This window comes from Phyllobates terribilis, unplaced genomic scaffold (genome assembly GCF_046119375.1).
Source record: "Phyllobates terribilis strain yellow unplaced genomic scaffold, ASM4611937v1 Scaffold_1__5_contigs__length_1240528914, whole genome shotgun sequence".
In the NCBI taxonomy this organism is placed as follows: Eukaryota; Metazoa; Chordata; class Amphibia; order Anura; family Dendrobatidae; genus Phyllobates; species Phyllobates terribilis.
The window spans coordinates 64,603,766-64,622,117 of NW_027362761.1; positions in this window are offsets into that span (position 1 = coordinate 64,603,766).

Below are 18,352 nucleotides of genomic sequence, written 5' to 3' on the forward strand. Positions count from 1 at the left end.
TCTTTTCAGTTACCCATTAAAAGGTATCAACCACTGATGACTCTCACATATAAATATTTAGGCAAGTGATTAATTACCTGGCTTTTAGTAAGTAAGCCATTTTATATTTAGTGTAAATTTCTAGCCCTTAGTGTCGGGATGACTGAATAATTAACGCAGGAGCATTTTGCCCCAGATAGGTATATGGGTGAATAAGAATGTCATTGGCCACCACGGATGAGCTATGGTGGAAGACTGCAACATTCTCACTTCACAAAATTATCATGCACTTTTGACAAAGTAGATGTTATTGGTGAAATCCGGGCTGTGGATTAGCTTAAAGGAAATGTTTCATCAGGAAAAAAACTATTGTTTAAATCATGTTTTTGTGTTAAAAAAATATTAGCAATGTACTTCTTTTTCATATCACAATCTATATTAAAAACAAAATTAGTAATCTTGCATTTTTCACACTGGCTACTGTTACTATTTCAGACTCATACTGCCCAGGCAGGAAAAGTATCGAGTAGGCTCATTATGATCAGCGGGGGAGGGGTTTAAGAATAATGACAAGTAACACCTTTATACATAGCTGATAACTAGTGATGAGCAAGCACTAAAATACTCGGGTACTCATTGCTCGAGTCGAGCAAATTGTAATGCTCGAGTACTCGATCCAAGGAACGAGCCCAATGTAAGTCTATGGGAAACTCGAGCATTTTTCCGGCAGCTTCCCACCCGGAGGTCTGCAGAGGTCCTAAAAATTGCCCAAATCGATGGGAACAGTGCTCAAATGACATGGGAACAGAAATGGTAAGACCTCTGGAAGAATCTCTGACTCCCAGGTCAATGCTGTCAGCAACGTGGTCAGAGTATTACGCCACTTGTACGAACTCACAATAAAACATACAAAAACAAAACCAAAATGGATTTTCCTGGGAAAAACGTTAAGGAACATCCTTTCCATGATAATTTCTTGTATATAAGGCAAAATAAATAAACAAAAACAAAAATGCTCCTCCACACCTTGGGCTATGTTCACGAGTAGCGTTTTTGATGCGTTTTTTCACTTTTGCATTGCTTTCAACTGTGAAAAATACATTTCCCAGTAAATGTCATTTTAACATTTTACTACCTTATCTTCTCATGTGGTGTGCAAGACATGATCAGACACATCCATACAGTGCTGAAAAGACATGGGAACAGCAAGGGGAAGACCCCTGGAAGCATCTCAGACTCCCAGGTCACTGCCTAAAACTGTGGTCATCAGACGTGATCCTATAATACTGCGGTAATAATACAGACATTTTGGCAACGTGATAAATATTAAACTCCATTTAAAATGGGCAAGGTGTGTGGCAAGGGACGGGGAAGTGGATGTGATAGTGATGGTGATAGTGCAAACAGAGGCCGACATGAAACTGTGCCTGCTGAGGGAGCACAACAAACACCCACATCATGTCGAACTACCTTCCTGTCCCAATTTCTAGGGGTCCACGGAACACCACTATTGAAGCCAGAGCAGTGTGAAAAGGTTGTTGGTTGGATAGCAGATAATGCTTCCAGTCAGTTTGCCACCACCACCACCACCCTGTCTTCCACATGGTCCAGTCTCAGTAGCCGTGAGTCTGGACCACATTATTATTATTACTTTGTAGCCATTTATTCCATGGCGCTTTACATGTGAAAAAGCGGTATACATCGTAAAAACAATTACAAAAATCTTGCACAAAAATGTGACAGTGACTGGTACAGGAGAGGAGAGGACGAGGGCTCATAGTTTACAAAGGATGGGGGGAGTAGAGAAAGAGATCTTGTGAGGATCGGAGGTTGCGTGCAGGTAAGTACCGGGAGACTAGGTCACAGATGCATGGAGGAGACAGGTTGTGGATGGCTTTGCATGACAAGGTTAGGGTCTTGAACTAGAGTCTCTGGGCAAAGGGGAGCCAGTGAAGGGATTGACAGAGAGGAGAGGCCAGGGAATAGTGAGAGGACAGGTGGATTAGTCTGGCAACAGAGTTTAGGCTAGATTGGAGGAATGCAAGAGTGTTAGAAAGGGAGGCCACAGGGCAGGAGGTTGCAGTCGGCAAGACAGGAGATGATGAGGGTGTGCACTAGTGTTTTTGTAGATTCGTGGTTGAGGAATGTGCGGATCCGGGAGATTTTTTTTTACTTGGAGTCGGCATCTTCCTCACCCTGATCCTCCTTCCTCCCACCATTTTGAGTGCCCTGAGACAACTGATCCCACACTTGGACACTCCGAAGAGCTATTTTGTTCATCTTTCCATTTATAGATTCTGGCCTCTCTCTCGGTCAGAAGTGGAAAGAGCTTGGATATGTGGTTTGAAGGAGAGTTTAGAGTCCAGGGCTAACCCAAGAGCTGTTCACTTTTCCATTGAAAGATTTGGGCCTCTCGGCCAGCTAGCTTCAAGCAGGGCAACAGAAGATGGCATGTAGCGATTTGAGCAGCCATGGTCACCCGAAGGTGACCGTGGGAAAGTGCAATTACTGTCGCAAAAGGTGGATGATGATAAGACACAATGGACAGAAAGTTAGGAGGAGGATCAAGGTGCGGAAGTGGAAGACGAAGCGGTGGACGATGAAGTCACTGACCCAACATGGCAAGGGGACATGCAAAGCGAGGACAGCAGCACACAGGGGGAGAGAGGCGTAGCACCACAACAGGCAGGAACAAGCAGTGTGGTGGCCACAGATACAAGGCGGGCAACTGCTCCCCGGAACAGCAACAAGACGGAAGTTGCCAGTACAACTGTTAGGTCTTCCTGAGTCTGGTTCTGTTTAGATAACCCCAAAAAGGCCATTTGCAACATCTGCCAGGCCAGCATCAGCAAGAGCACAAAAACTATCACCCTGACCACCAGGGCCGGCTGCAGGTTTTTGTGGACCCCGGGCGAAAGAGTCTCAGTGGGCCCTTTTAACACATACCACGATTCATGATGCACAGATACCGCAGAGAAATATATATATAGTACAAGGTCAAAGATTTCACTTCTTACATTACATGACCGATATCTATTGTAAATTCCACAATAGCTCAGAAACCGACGAATCGTTCCACACGGTATACTGGCTCCCATACAACGCTCCATACAGTATACTGGCCCTCATATAACGCTCCATACAGGATACTGGCCCTCATATAACGCTCCATACAGGATACTGGCCCCCATATAATGCTCCATACAGGATACTGGCCCCCATAGAACGCTCCATACAGGATACTGGCCCCCATAGAACGCTCCATACAGGATACTGGCCCCCATATAACGCTCCATACAGGATACTGGCCCCCATATAACGCTCCATACAGGATACTGGCTCCCATATAATGCTCCATACAGAATACTGGCCCCCATATAACGCTCCATACAGGATACTGGCCCCCATATAGCGCTCCATACAGAATACTGGCCCCAATATAACGCTCCATGCCGACTGTGCCCCCACATAATTCTCCATGCAGGCTGTTGCCCCCACATAATGCCTCATGCAGGCTGTTCCCCCCACATAATGCCTTATGCAGGCTGTTCCCCCCACAAAATGCCTCATGCAGGCTGTTCCCCCCACATAATGCCCCACGCAGGCTGTTCCCCCCACATAATGCCCCACGCAGGCTGTTTCCCCCACATAATGCCCCATGCAGGCTGTTCCCCCCATATAATGCCCCATGTAGGATGTCACCCTCCCTCATAATGCCCCATGCAGGATGTTATACCCCCCTCCCTTATAATGCCCAATACAGGATGTCACCCCCCCTCCCTTATAATGCCCCATGCAGGATGACACCCCCCTTATAATGCCCCATGAAGGATGTCACCCCCCTCCATTATAATGCCCAATGCAGGATGTCACACACCCCCTCCCTTATAATGCCCCATGCAGGATGTCACCCCCCTCACTTTTAGTGCCCCATGCAGGATGTCACCCCCCCTCCCTTATAATGCCCCATGCAGGATGCAGGATGTCACACCCCCCTCCCTTATAGCGCCCCATGCAGGATGTCACACACACCACTTCCCTTATAATGCCCCATGCAGGATGTCACCCCCCCTCGCTTATAATGCCCCATGCAGGATGTCACACACACCCTCTCCCTTATAATGCCCCATGCAGGATGTCACCCCCCCTTATAATGCCCCATGCAGGATGTCACCCCCCCTTATAATGCCCCATGCAGGATGTCACCCCCCCTCACTTATAATGCCCCATGCAGGATGTCACCCCCCTTCCTTATAATGCCCCATGCAGGATGCAGGATGTCACACACCCCCTCGCTTATAATGCCCCATGCAGGATGTCACACCCCCCTCCCTTATAACGCCCCATGCAGGATGTCACCCCCCCTCACTTATAATGCCCCATGCAGGATGTCACCCCCCCTTGTAATGCCCCATGCAGGATGTCACCCCCCCTTATAATGCCCCATGCAGGATGTCACACCCCCCCTTGCTTATAATGTCCCATGCAGGATGTCACACACATCCCCCTCGCTTATAATGCCCCATGCAGGATGTCACACCCCCCCTCGCTTATAATGCCCCATGCAGGATGTCACCCCCCCTCCCTTATAATGCCCTATGCAGGATGCTGGATGTCACACACCCCCTCCCTTATAACACCCCATGCAGGATGTCACACACACACCCTCCCTTATAATGCCCCATGCAGGATGTCACACCCCACCTCGCTTATAATACCCCATGCAGGATGTCACCCCCCCTCACTTATAATGCCCCATGCAGGATGTCACCCCCCACTCCCTTATAATGCCCCATGCAGGATGTCACACACTCCCTCCCTTATAGCGCCCCATGCAGGATGTCACACACACCCCTTCTCTTATAATGCCCCATGCAGGATGTCACCCCCCCTCCCTTATAATGCCCCATGCAGGATGTCACCCCCCCCCTTATAATGCCCCATGCAGGATGTCACACACCCCCCTCGCTTATAATGCCCCATGCAGGATGTCACCCCCCCTCCCTTATAATCAGGGGTGGATTAAGAGTAGCCAGGGCCCCGGGCAGTTTAGAAGGTGTGGGCCCCCCCACAGGTACCCGATGTATCACGTGACATGTCACATGATCCCCTTTGATAGATCATGTGATAGGTCATGTGACTAACACAGATGCTTTGGTGACATCTGTAGACGGAAATTTTTTTCCATTATGTACACAGCCCTATACATAACATAGCGCTATATATAGTAGAGCAGCGGTGGGAGATTAATTTCCTTGAGGGGCCACATAAGAGACCATGACTGTTGTGGAAGGTGAATCAATAGGCTGAAATTAATTCTGCTCAATATTAATAATATTAACAAAATAATGAAAAAATATATTAATTGTATGACTCAGGCTATGTGCCCACGATGCAGAAATGCTCCGGATTTTTCCTGAGCGTTTCTGCATCTTCCTGGCAGAAAAACCGCATGCGGATTGTACAAGCGGATTGTACATGCGGATTGTACATGCGGATTGTACATGCGGATTGTACATGCGGATTGTACAAGTGGATTGTACATGCGGATTGTACATGTGGATTGTACATGCGGATTGTACATGCGTTTTTCCTGCCAGGGACATGTGGATGTGAAGTGTTCTTCACATGCATTTCCGCATGCGGGTTGACAAGCGCTTTCCAAGCGATTTTAGCATCACTTGGAAAGTGCTTATCAACTTGGTCACACTATATAAATCCATGCAACCGGCATGGATTTATAAACTGTGATGGAAAGAATGTTTAAAAATAAAAAATAAATCTATACTTACCTTCTGATGGGCCCTGGAGTCTTGCTTCTCTCCATTCTCCCTTTTCGGGAGATCGCGGTACACTGAAGGACCTGCCGACGTCGGCGTTGCGTGACCCGTCACATGACTATGACATCAGCGCAGGTCCTTCAGTCCATCGCGATCTGCCGGCATGAGAGGAAGAGCGCACCGGGGGCCACCAGAAGGTAAATATAACATTTATTTTTTATTTTATTCTTTTTTTCACAGTTCCTCTGGTACTCGGGTCCGGAGGAGAGTCTCCTGTCCTCTAGACCTGGGTACCATCCGCACATTGAAACGCGTGGATTCCGCATCTACATATGCAGTGATGCGTAATCCATGCGTTCCAATGCAAGTCAATGGCAGCGAAGACGCAGCACTTCCGCAAAATAATTGGTAGTGCTGCAGATTTTTCCTCAATGATAATCCGCAGCGGAAATTTCCGCAGCATGTGCACAGCACATGCGGATTATCATTGGGGAACATGGCAGACCTTCTACCAAGCGTTTTTTAAGCTTAAACGGTTAAACGCATCATGGGCACAAAGCCTTAATATTGAGCAGAATTAAGTATGCTGACATCCCCCTATATACAGTTTGAGCCCCCACATAACTCCCTAGATACAGTATGAGCCCCCACATAGCTCCCTAGATACAGTATGAGCCCGTACATAGCTCCCTAGATACAGTATGAGCCCGAACATAGCTCCCTAGATACAGTATGAGCCCGTACATAGCTCCCTATATACAGTATGAGCCCGCGCATAGCTCCCTAGATACAGTATGAGCCCCCACATAGCTCCCTAGATACAGTATGAGATCCCGCATAGCCCCTATATACAATATGAGCCTGCACATAGCCTCCTATATATAGCATGAGCCCCCACATAGCTCCCTATATACAGTATGAGCCCGTACATAGCTCCCTATATACAGTATGAGCCCCACATAGCTCCCTATATACAGCATGAGCACCCACATAGCTCCCTACATACAATATGAGCCCGTACATAGCTCCCTTCTCTGATCGATTGTCGGTTCCACAGTGTAATGGGTCTGGGAGGCGGAACCTCTGAGCAACTATACAAGGGGGCGGTCCTTGTAAGGAAGCGGATGGCTCCCAGGGAAGACGGGCAGGTAGTCACGGCAAGTGACAGGGACAGTCTCTGGGTAGAAGGGCAGGTAGTCACGGCAAGTGACAGGGACAGTCTCTGGGTAGAAGGACGGGTACTCACGGCAAGTGACAGGGACAGTCTCTGGGTAGAAGGACAGCAGGCAGGTGGCTGGTGAGCGGGCGAGAGTCTTTGGACAGGCAGGTGGTCACGGCAAGTGACGGCAGAGCCTCCAGGTAGGCTAGCAGGCAGGTAGCAGGTGAGTGCTCCTAGGTGAGCAGGCAAGAGTCTCTGGACAGGCAGGTGGTCACGGCAAGAGACGGCGGAGCCTCCAGGTAGGCTAGCAGGCAGGTAGCAGGTGAGCGCTCCCAGGTGAGCAGGCAAGAGTCTCTGGACAGGAAGGTGGTCACGGCAAGTGACGGAGGAGCCTCCAGGTAGGCTAGCAGGCAGGTAGCAGATGAGCGCTCCCAGGTGAGCAGGCAAGAGTCTCTGGACAGGCAGGTGGTCACGGCAAGTGACGGCGGAGCCTCCAGGTAGGCTAGCAGGCAGGTAGCAGGTGAGCGCTCCCAGGTGAGCAGGCAAGAGTCTCTGGACAGGCAGGTGGTCACGGCAAGTGACGGCGGAGCCTCCAGGTAGGCTAGCAGGCAGGTAGCAGATGAGCGCTCCCAGGTGAGCGGGCAGGCTGGTCCATAGACAGACTGACAGGTGTCGGAAGGCAGACCGTCGGAAAGCAGGCTTGCAAGCAGGTAAACGGATATCAGGCAGGTATCAAGCAGGAATCTGACAGGTGACTGGCAGGTAACTGGTAACGGGACCTGAGGGCTGAAGCAGAGTGAAGGCTTTGCAACAACATTGCTCGGGCACCTCCATTTTGGAGGAGGTGCCTTATATATGGTGAGGTCCTCCGGCCATTGGCCGGGGACTCCTTAGGACGGCGCGCGCGGACCCTTTAAGAGAGGCGGAGCGCGCGCGCGCGCGCCCTAAGCACAGTGGCCGGGAAGCAGCGCGCACTGCCAGCAGAGCGGGAGGAGGACGCCGGGCACAGAGTGGAGAGGTGAGGGGAACAGCGTCCCTGCCTAGCAGGAGGCAGGGACGCCGACGCTACACACAGCCAGCTCAGAGAATGGTCGAATGCAAAATGCAGCTACCTGGGAGACACCTCTGACCACCGCATGAGGTGGCCCGAAGGCACCCCCCTGACGGCTGTACCCAGGTCACATGCCCCCCCCTGATTCCCCTAGGTATGGCCCTGTATAGTTTATATGACAATACATGACTGGTATCTATAGTATAATCAGGGATGTGTCCTTCTGCCAGAAGCCTCTATAGATTGTGCAAGCGCAATACCTGCGCAGTCTGGCCACAGACGGAAAGACACATCCACATCCCAGACAGGGATGAGGAGTGTGGCGCCGGAGATCGCGGTATGCATAAGCACTGAGGGCATACCGCGATCTCCGGCACCATAAACACATACGTGTCCGGTCCTGTCATCTCTGGAGAGGCCAGGGGAGGAGTGTGGCGCAGGTGCCGATTTCCGGCGCTATTTTAGTGAAGACAAATATGAACAGTGTCTTCGACAAAATGGACAGCGTGGTATGCACATGCGCGTACTTTGGCGCCATTTTGTTGAATACACTCTGCACATTTGTATTCATTCCAATGAAACCAGATATCGCGCTATGCGGACATGTGGAGCATGGACCAGAGTGAGGGGGGAGCATATACCAGGATGGGGGGAAACATGGACCAGGATGGGGGAGCATATACCATAATGGGGGGGAAGCATGGACCAGGATGAAGGAGCATACACCAGGATGGGGAAGTATACACCAGGATGGGGGAGCATACACCAGGTTGGGGGGAGCATGTACCAGGATGGGGGACCAGGATGGGGAAGCATACACAAGGATGGGGGAGCATATACCAGGATGGGGAAGCATATACCAGGATGGGGGACCAGGATGGGAGAGCATATACCAGGATGGGAGACCAGGATGGGGAAGCATACACCAGGATGGCAGATCAGGATGGGGGAGAATATATACCAGGATGGGGGAGAATATACCAAGATGGAGGACCAGGATGGGGAAGCATATACCAGGATTGGGGACCAGGATGGGGGAGCATATACCAGGATGGGGGGAATGGGGGGAGCATATACCAGGATGGGGGACCAGGATGGGGAAGCATATACAGGGATGGGGGAGCATATTCCAGGATGGGGGAGCAGGATGGGAAAGCATATACCAGGATGGGGGAGCAGGAAGGGGGAGCATATACCAGGATGGGGGAGCATATACCAGGATACGGGGCCAGGATGGGAGAGCATATACCAATAAAAAAGCTCGCCACCCGGGCATAGAACAGGTTCAATAGCTAGTATGATATACTGTGATACAGACATTAGATGTTATATGCTATACACATTGTTATATCCCATCTGATGTCTGTACCACAGTATACCATACACTAATCTGTATACTGGATGACATTTTTGTACATGGGCATACACTGTACTGATCACACTTGGACCTGCCTACAGGACCTCACATATTATATATGGAGCAGTATAGTATGTGACGTCCTGTAGGTTCAGGGTTGATCAGTCAGTGCAGGATCCGCTCTGCTGATGTCTGTGGTCGCTCTGCAGGGGCTCAGCGTGATTTATTGCAGGACTCTGAATTTTCCTGCAGATCTGGTGACTCTGGAGCCGATGACCCAGAGTGACTTAATCTGCAGCAAAGGTCAGACTCCGGCCATAAGTCATACACGGCCCCAGCAGAGCGGCCGCCGACCTGACACTAAGGGATCCGTGTGAACTCATCAGGAGGAGAGCAGCATCCTGCAGCCCCCTCCTCACTCCAGACATCCTGCCCAGGGCCCGACCTCGACCTCGTATTTACCGCCATCCACTGATGCACGAGCTCCTCTCCGGCAGGATGAAGTGAAGAAGCTCCAGGCGCTGCTGTGTGACGTCAGTCCTGGAGACACAGCCACAGCACGCAGGGGGCGTGTCTGTCTCCCTGATGCAGCCGGCCGGCGTCTAATGGTAATGTGCGGTCCCCCTGCCCCTGCCTCTCCAGAAAACATTATAATGAGGGCGATCTGGCCGTGGGCCCGGGCGGTAGCCCAGATCGTCCTTATTAAAATCCGCCTATGCTTATAATGCCCTATGCAGGATGCAGGATGTCAACCCCCACTCCCTTATAACACCCCATGCAGGATGTCACACACACTCCCTCCCTTATAATGCCCCATGCAGGATGTCACACCCCCACCTCGCTTATAATGCCCCATGCAGGATGTCACCCCCTCTCACTTATAATGCCCCATGCAGGATGTCACCCCCCCTCCCTTATAATGCCCCATGCAGGATGCAGGATGTCACACCCCCCCTCCCTTATAGCGCCCCATGCAGGATGTCACACACACCCCTTCCCTTATAATGCCCCATGCAGGATCTCACACCCCCCTCGCTTATAATGCCCCATGCAGGATGTCACACACACCCCCTCCCTTATAATGCCCCATGCAAGATGTCACCCCCCCTTATAATGCCCCATGCAGGATGTCACACACCCCCCTCCCTTATAATGCCCCATGCAGGATGTCACCCCCCCTTATAATGCCCCATGCAGGATGTCACCCCCCTCCCTTATAATTAGTGTTGAGCCACCCCCGTAGTGTTCGAGTTCGGTTCGGTTCGTCGAACACCCGTGTGTTCGCCGAACTGTTCGTCGAACTGTTCGTCGAACACCTTCGAACACCGTTAAAACCAATGGCAGGCAAACAAAAACACATAGAAACACATAGAAAACACCTTCAAAGGTGTCCAAAAGCTGACAAACTGCTCAGAAGACACAACTAACACATGGAAAAGTGACAAGTACATATAGTCATGCGAAAAGAAAAGAGGTGGAGGAGTAAAAGGAGGGGGAGACACAGATATAGGCATGTCATGCCCTTCTAAAATCCAAAAAGTGAGAAGCCGACACGTTCAGTCCGCTCCTGCCCGTGCCACCTCCCCGTCGCCGGGTTTGTGCCAGAGCCGCGGTGAACCCTGACGGCCAGCCCCCCTCTCCCAATACTGGTGCCTGTCCGCTGGTGGGTCGAGCGAGCCCCCCTGTGGTGGAGGCAGCTCTAAGCTTTTTAATTTAAATTGTCTCTCTAATTTGAATAAATACACTTTAAATCCATTTACAAGGATCTATTGGAGGGCAAGTCTCATGCCAGCAGCCGCGTAATTCCAGCTCCAGTAGCGTCCACTAAAGCTGCTGCAGTTAAAAAGCTTTTATAAGGATCGAGCTCGGCTGTCCACCGCAAGGCATCCTACTGCCAGTCCGAGCCCCTATGCCTTGGGGTGCCTCCTGATGCTCTTCACTGAGTATCCCGTGGTCCCGAAGCATTTCCTTTGAAAAAATGAAGTGTCCAAACTACAGGTGGTGTAGCTTGCTTAACAGCCGGGATAATCCGCTGACTAGCAGACCCTGCTACTAGGCACAAAGTATTTCCTGGGCTAGATGCAGTTAAAAATTTGTAATTAGATACTCTCGTTGGATGCTGAGAAAGCATTCCATAGAGTCTCCTGGCACGCCATATATGATTCTCTTAAAAAGCTTGGGGTAGGGGTCTAGGGGACCCTTTTATAGCCAAAATCACGGCCCTGTATCGCAATACGTCACCTAGGCTGAAGATAAATGGAACTGTAGCACCCTGAGGGCTCGGTTGCTACAGAGGTATTGCACCTCACCCAGAGGTGTGATATCTCACTCTCAGGTAAGGATGTAGTGTGGATCAGGACCCGACACCTGCATGCATTACACCACATTGCCGTGGGGCAGGGCGACTAATATGCCCCTGAGATGGGCACGACAGTCCCTGTCCCTGGCTGGAGTGGGGGGGAGGGAACACTGAGGAAGGGGAACCCTGTAGTGCAGGAGCAGGGAGGAAGCAGTTCCTGGGTGCATTGAGAAGGGAGTATAAAAGGTGGGCACCATCTTAGTTCAGTGCAGAGAAGTCTGAGCAGAAGTGGCAGGGAGCAGGGGCTCTGCATGAGCTCTGCTCCGGAGGCGGGCCTAGTAACAGAGGCCCAGGCCTGGAAGAGGGAGAAGGAAGGAAGAGGAGCGGAGAAGGCTCCAGGAACGAGGAACGAAGGGATCTCAGGGGTGCGGACGGGCGAGTCGCCACCGCACGCCCGAATCCACCTGCGTGGAGGGGTCAGGCCAAAGGGGGAGACCGGTCCCCGAAACTAGTGGAGGCAGGAAACGACCCTCAGCTAGAAACAGGAGGCTGTGACATTTTATGTGGCGCAGCCCCTCGCTACACCCGCTAGGAAGGCACCACATAGGGTCAGGGAAACTGGCGCCAAGTTTACCAAGAGGAGGCCCGAGGCAGCCGGACAGAAGGGTTGGTAAGAAAGGCCAGAAAAAGGACACACAAAGGGGGTCCTGTGAAGCACTCCAAAGTTATCTGGGAGTTGTCTGAGCCCCTCACCTGGTGAGCACAGTACGACGCGGGCAGCCGTTACCTGCAGACGTGGTCTGGATAATAAGAACTGTGAGTAAAGGCCCTGGACTGCATCACTGACTCCGTGTCATTACTGCTGCTGCCCTGCACCATCACCCCCATCCTCCGCATACACTGCCCTGAGGCTACACTCCTCCCGTGGGGAGTTATGCTACGCTCTGCTGCACCCACAACACCAGCCTCAGCGGTCTGCCCTGGAGCGGCGGTTCACTCTGACCGCAATCCACGGGTGGCGTAGTCGGACATTTAAACATCAAAACCACATAAATAGTTCCGCCACTGGTTTGACCGCCCTGAGCCACGGAACCGGGTTGCCGCCACGAAGACTACAACCACCAGCATCCACCAAAAAGGGTCCGGCTCCGGGTGTCCCAAGGCCCAGGGGGCGCGTCAGAACATTTTCATCACCTTTCACAATCACCAATGGGACAAGGCAGGGATGTTCTCTGTCCCCTCTCTTATACATCCTAGTGACGGAGCACCTGCTCTCATCAATTCGCCATAACCCCAATATTAGGTGGATTGAGGTGGGAGGCACCGAGTACAAGTGCTCTCTATTTGCTGATGATGTCCTAGTATATATCACTCAATCACATATATCCATCCATGCTGTTATGGCTGAAATAGATCACTTTGTTACATGGTCAAATTTTAAAATCAATGCAGCGAAGTCTGAGGCCCTCGATGTCTCCCTCCCCAAATCCATATAGGATTCCATCCAGTCCAACTTTCCCTTTGCCTGGCCCTCACAGGGTATCAAATACTTAGGAATTCCTATTCATAGAGACCTCTCCCATCTATGTTATCTTAATTTTGGGCCCTTTATTGAACAACTCCATACAGACCACGGTTGGCAAGTTAGAACTGTAAGATTCACTACGTGAACCACTGGTGTTTTGTGGAAAAGCACATGTACACTGTGTTCCAAATTATTATGCAAAAAGTGTTTAGGAGTGATAAGGGAAGAATTTGTTTGTTTGTCAGTTAAACTCATTGATGGTGATGTGTGTCAGGGCTCTTTATATCACTGTAAGCAATTGCAGACACCTGTGCTAATTAGTTTGGCAGGTGTGTCCAATGAAAGGCAAGACTACTTAAGAAGGCTGTCTCACATTATTAAGCAGCCTACATTTTTTGCCAAAATGGGAAAGAAAAAGGATGTGTCGGCTGCTGAGAAGCAACAAATTGTGGAGTGTTTAGGTCAAGGCATGACTACAATCAACATTGTGCGATGATCAGGATGAAGTGTCTTGGCAATCAAGAAGTATGTAGCTGATTCACAGTACACACGTGTGCGTGCTGATAAGGGCAAATTGAGGACTCTTTCCTACAGGCAATTACGTCAGGTTGAAAGAGCAGCGGCAAAAAAGCCTTGTCATAGCAGCAGACAAGTTTTTGAAGCTGCTTGTGCCTCCAACGTCCCCCGAACAACAAGATGCAGGGTCCTTCAGAGGTTTGCAGCTGTGCATACGCCATCCTGTCGACCTCCTCTATCCACTTCACACAAGCAGAAACGGCCCCAGTGGGCCAAACAGTACATGAAGACTGATTTCAAAACTGTTTTGTTCACGGATGAGTGCCGTGCAGCGCTTGATGGTCCAGATGGATGGAGTGGAGGATGGCTGGTTGATGGACACCCCACGCAAACACAGCTACAGCGCCAACAAGGAGGAGGTGGAGTAATGTTTTGGGCTGGAATCATGGGGAGAGAGATTGTCGGCCCCTTTAGGATCCCTGAAGGCGCTAAAGATGAACTCCATAATGTATGTGGATTTTCTCAAACAGCACTTCCTGCCATGGTTCAAGAAGAAGAACCGTGTATTTCACAGCAAGATCATTTTTCTGCATGATAATGCACCATCTCATGCTGCACATAAAACATCTGCATCTCTGGCTGATATGGGCATAAAAGGGGACAAACTTATGGTGTGACCCCCATGCTCCCCTGACCTCTACCCCATTCAGAACCTTTGGAGCATCATTAAAAGGAGTGTCTATGATGGCGGGAGGCAGTTCACATCTAAGCAACAGCTCTGGGAGGGTATTCTGTCCTCATGCAAAACAATTGAAGCAGAAACCATCCAAAACCTGACAAATTCAATGGACAAGAGAGTTCAGAAGCTCCTTTCGAACAAGGGGTCCTATGTGAAAATGTAACATCACCTAGAATAAAGTTTTGAGTTGAAAACTGTTTGATTTCAGTTTCTAACAACCTGCTAATGCTTATAATTTAAAAAATGACCATTTTTTTGGTCTTTATTAAAATGAAAAGGTTGATCGAAAAGTTTGGGGGATGTAAGAGTGTGGCAACCCAGTAGTCATGATTACTTCGAATTCTGACAATATGAGGGTCATGCTGCAGGTAGTGCAGCAAGAAGGCACTTATGTGTCTTGCGCATCTCGGAGCCCCAAAATTATTTTCCGGGCTAGATGCAGCTAAAAATTATTATTAATTTTAAATCTGGTGAAGCTTTAGTATAGATGGCCTAATAGGATCAGTGCTGCACACTGCTACAAAGCCCAAATTATTTTCCAGTCAAGATACAGATAAACATGATTAGTAATTTTAAATCTGGTGGAGCTTATTATAGATTGCCTAATAGAATCAGTGCTGCACACTGCTACAAAGCCCAAATTATTTTCCAGCCAAGATACAGATAAACATGATTAGTAATTTGAAAGCTTAAAACGGTTGGTAGGGTGATTTTAACCAATCATCAAGCTTTTACTCTCCCCAGGATGACACAGGGGTAGAAAAGTCGTTTCGGATCCATGATTTGTTCATCTTTATGAACGTGAGTCTGTCTACATTATCAGTGGAGAGCCGCGTGCGCTTATCTGTCAGCACACCACCAGCAGCGCTGAACACACGTTCAGACAGAACGCTGGCTGCGGGGCATGACAAGATCTCCAAGGCGTAAGTGGCTAGCTCCGGCCATTTATCCAGATTGGAAGCCCAAAAAGAGCAAGGGTCCAGTGACACAGTCGTGGCTTCAATGTTTACTTGGAGATACTCCTGTACCATCGTCTCTAGGCGTTGACTATGTGTCAGACTTCTTGTCTCCTGTGGCCTTGCAAAGGATGGGCTAAAAAAGTGGTGAAATGATTCCGCAAAATTGATGTTACCAGCAGATACTGTGGTTCTGTTACGGTTTGAGTGCTGAACACTTGACGGTCCCACGGTTGGCAAGTTGGAACTGTGAGATTCACTACGTGCACCACTGGTATTTTGTGGAAAAGCACATGTAAGATTCTGCAACAGTCTCTGCTGATACTCCTGCATGCGTGCATCCCTTTCTATGGCAGGAATAATTTCTGCAAATTTACTTTTGTACCGGGGATCTAACAGTGTGGCAACCCAGTAGTCAGGATTATTTCTAATTCTCACAATTCGAGGGTCATGTTGCAGGTAGTGCAGCAAGAAGGCACTCATGTGTGTTGCGCATCCAGGAGCACCAAGTCCCTGTTGTGTTGGTGGCGAGGTAACAATCATGCTTCCTTCCTCTGTCCTCTCCCCCCAACCTCGCACAACAGAAATGTGATCAAGGTCTCCCTCATCTGATGAGTCTTCCATCAGTTCGTCCTCCACTTCTTCCTGGGCTCCTGCACCTTCCTCACTAGTTTGGCTGCTACCATGCGCCCTGGTAAAACCATCTCCCCCACCCTCACATGCCTGCCGCCTTGGTGCTGCCGACCGTCTGGACCTTGCAGATGTTAGCCCTTCCGCATACAACTCCTCCTCCTCTACTTCCTCCACCTCCTCTTGTGCCACCACCTGACTCCGAATTCTGTTTAACATGTGCTCCAGCATGTAAATCACCGGAATAGTCATGCTGATAATGGCATCGTCAGCACTAAACATCTTCGTCGCCATTTCAAAACTGTGCAGAAGGGTGCATAGGTCCCTGATCTGAGACCACTCCTCCAGCGTGATTTGCCCCACCTCTGGATCTCGTTGGCCCAGGCTATACGTCAGAACGTATTGCACCAGGGCTTGTCGGTGCTGCCACAGTCGCTGCAACATGTGCAGAGTTGAATTCCACCGGGTAGGCACATTGCATTTTAGCCGGTGAAGTGGCAGGCCCAACGACTTCTGTAGAGATGTAAGTCGCTGAGCTGCGGGATGCGAACGGCGGAAGTGAGCACACAGCGACCGTGCCCTCTGCAGAAGGCCATCTAGTCTGGGATAGTGGGCTAAAAATTGCTGGACAACCAGGTTCAACACGTGAGCCATACAAGGCACGTGTGTGACATTGCCCCGGCGAAGGGCCGCACCCAGGTTTGCAGCATTGTCGCACACGGCCTTCCCTGGTTTCAGGTCCAGTGGAGACAACCATTCATGAAATTGGTTCTCCAGAGCTGACCACAACTCCTCAGCTGTGTGACTCACATTTCCCAGACATTTCAATGTAAAAACCGCCTGATGACGTTGAGCCCTACTGCCAGCATAGTAAGGAGGTGTGCAGGATCCCTTCTGCGCAGTTAGAAAGCTTGTGGCATGACCAGACAGGCTTTGGGTGCAGGTGGAAGACCGAGAGGAGGTTGAGGAGGCAGAAGCAGTGGAGGAACTTTGACATAAAGAGGATTGACGCACAACTCGTGGGGACGGCAAGACTTGGACAGCAGCCCCTTGTCCTGCTGTCACCATAGTTACCCAGTGCCCAGTCAGCGACATGTAACGCCCCTGTCCATGCCTACTCGTCCAAGTGTCTGTGGTGAAATGCACCCTGTCACACACAGAGTTTCTCAAAGAAGCGGTGATGTTGTGTGCGACATGCTGGTGGAGCGCAGGCACACCTTTCTTTGAGAAGTAGTGCCGACTGGGCATCTGGTACTGGGGCACTGCGACGGACATAAGGTCTCGAAAATCCTCTGTGTCCACCAGGCGGAAAGGCAGCATTTCTGTAGCCAAGAACTTGCAGATGGTGAAATTCAACCTCTTAGCTTTCTCATGGCTAGGAGGAAATGGTCTTTTACTTGTCCACATCTGAGGGACCGAGGGCTGGCTATTGTGCTTAGACGGGGTTGATAAGGGTGTCCCCGGCAAACTGCCGGTCTGTGAGGAAGATGCAGGCGGACATGTTAGGTTGCCTTGATCCAAAGGTGGTGCTATCGATGTCGGACAGCGCTCAACACCAGCTGGTGTTACCACCTCCAAAGAAAATGATGACCTGCCAATCACGCTGGCTGTTGCGGGTAAAGAGGTGGCAGGTCTGCGCCCCAAAACAGGTGTGACTGCTGTCCCCCCAGTCACAGAGGATGAAGAGGCCGCGGATGCACAAGATATGGCAGACGGTGGTTGGCCCGGCCGGCTAGGCCGCATTGTAGCACACTGAGCTTCCCACTGCAACTTATGCTTCATGTCCATGTGCCGGTTCATGCATGAAGTACTCAAACTATGTATTTTTTGGCCTCTACTTAGCTTTTGCTGACAAATGTTACAGATAACACGAGTTGGGTCATCTTTATCGATCTGAAAAAATGCCCAGGCTATGCAAGGCTTAGCACCCATGCGACCTGAAGAGCCACCACGACTTGTGGTGAGAGGCAGAGTTGTGTTTGAGGATGCAGTTGTTGACGTGCTTCCAGTACTACGTCTCTGTCCAGGAAGGCGCAACCTGACCTCGTCGACACTAGCATCTTCCTCCACCTCCTCTGCTGACCTCATCTCTTGGCTGACTGTGGGTTGACAGTAAGTGGGATCTCCAACCTCATCATCATCACCCTGTGCGTTATCACACCCGTCGTCCTCAGAGCCAACCTGTTCCTGCCCTGACAAAAAACTAAAGTTGTCGCTCCAATCAGGTATTTGAGTCTTATCATCGTCTTCCTCATTGTCTCCACCAACAGGAGTTACAGTTTGGGAATGAGGGTCTACATTATGGTCAGAACCTTCTGCGTCTGGTCCTGGATCCGACTCATAAAGATTCTGGGCATCAGT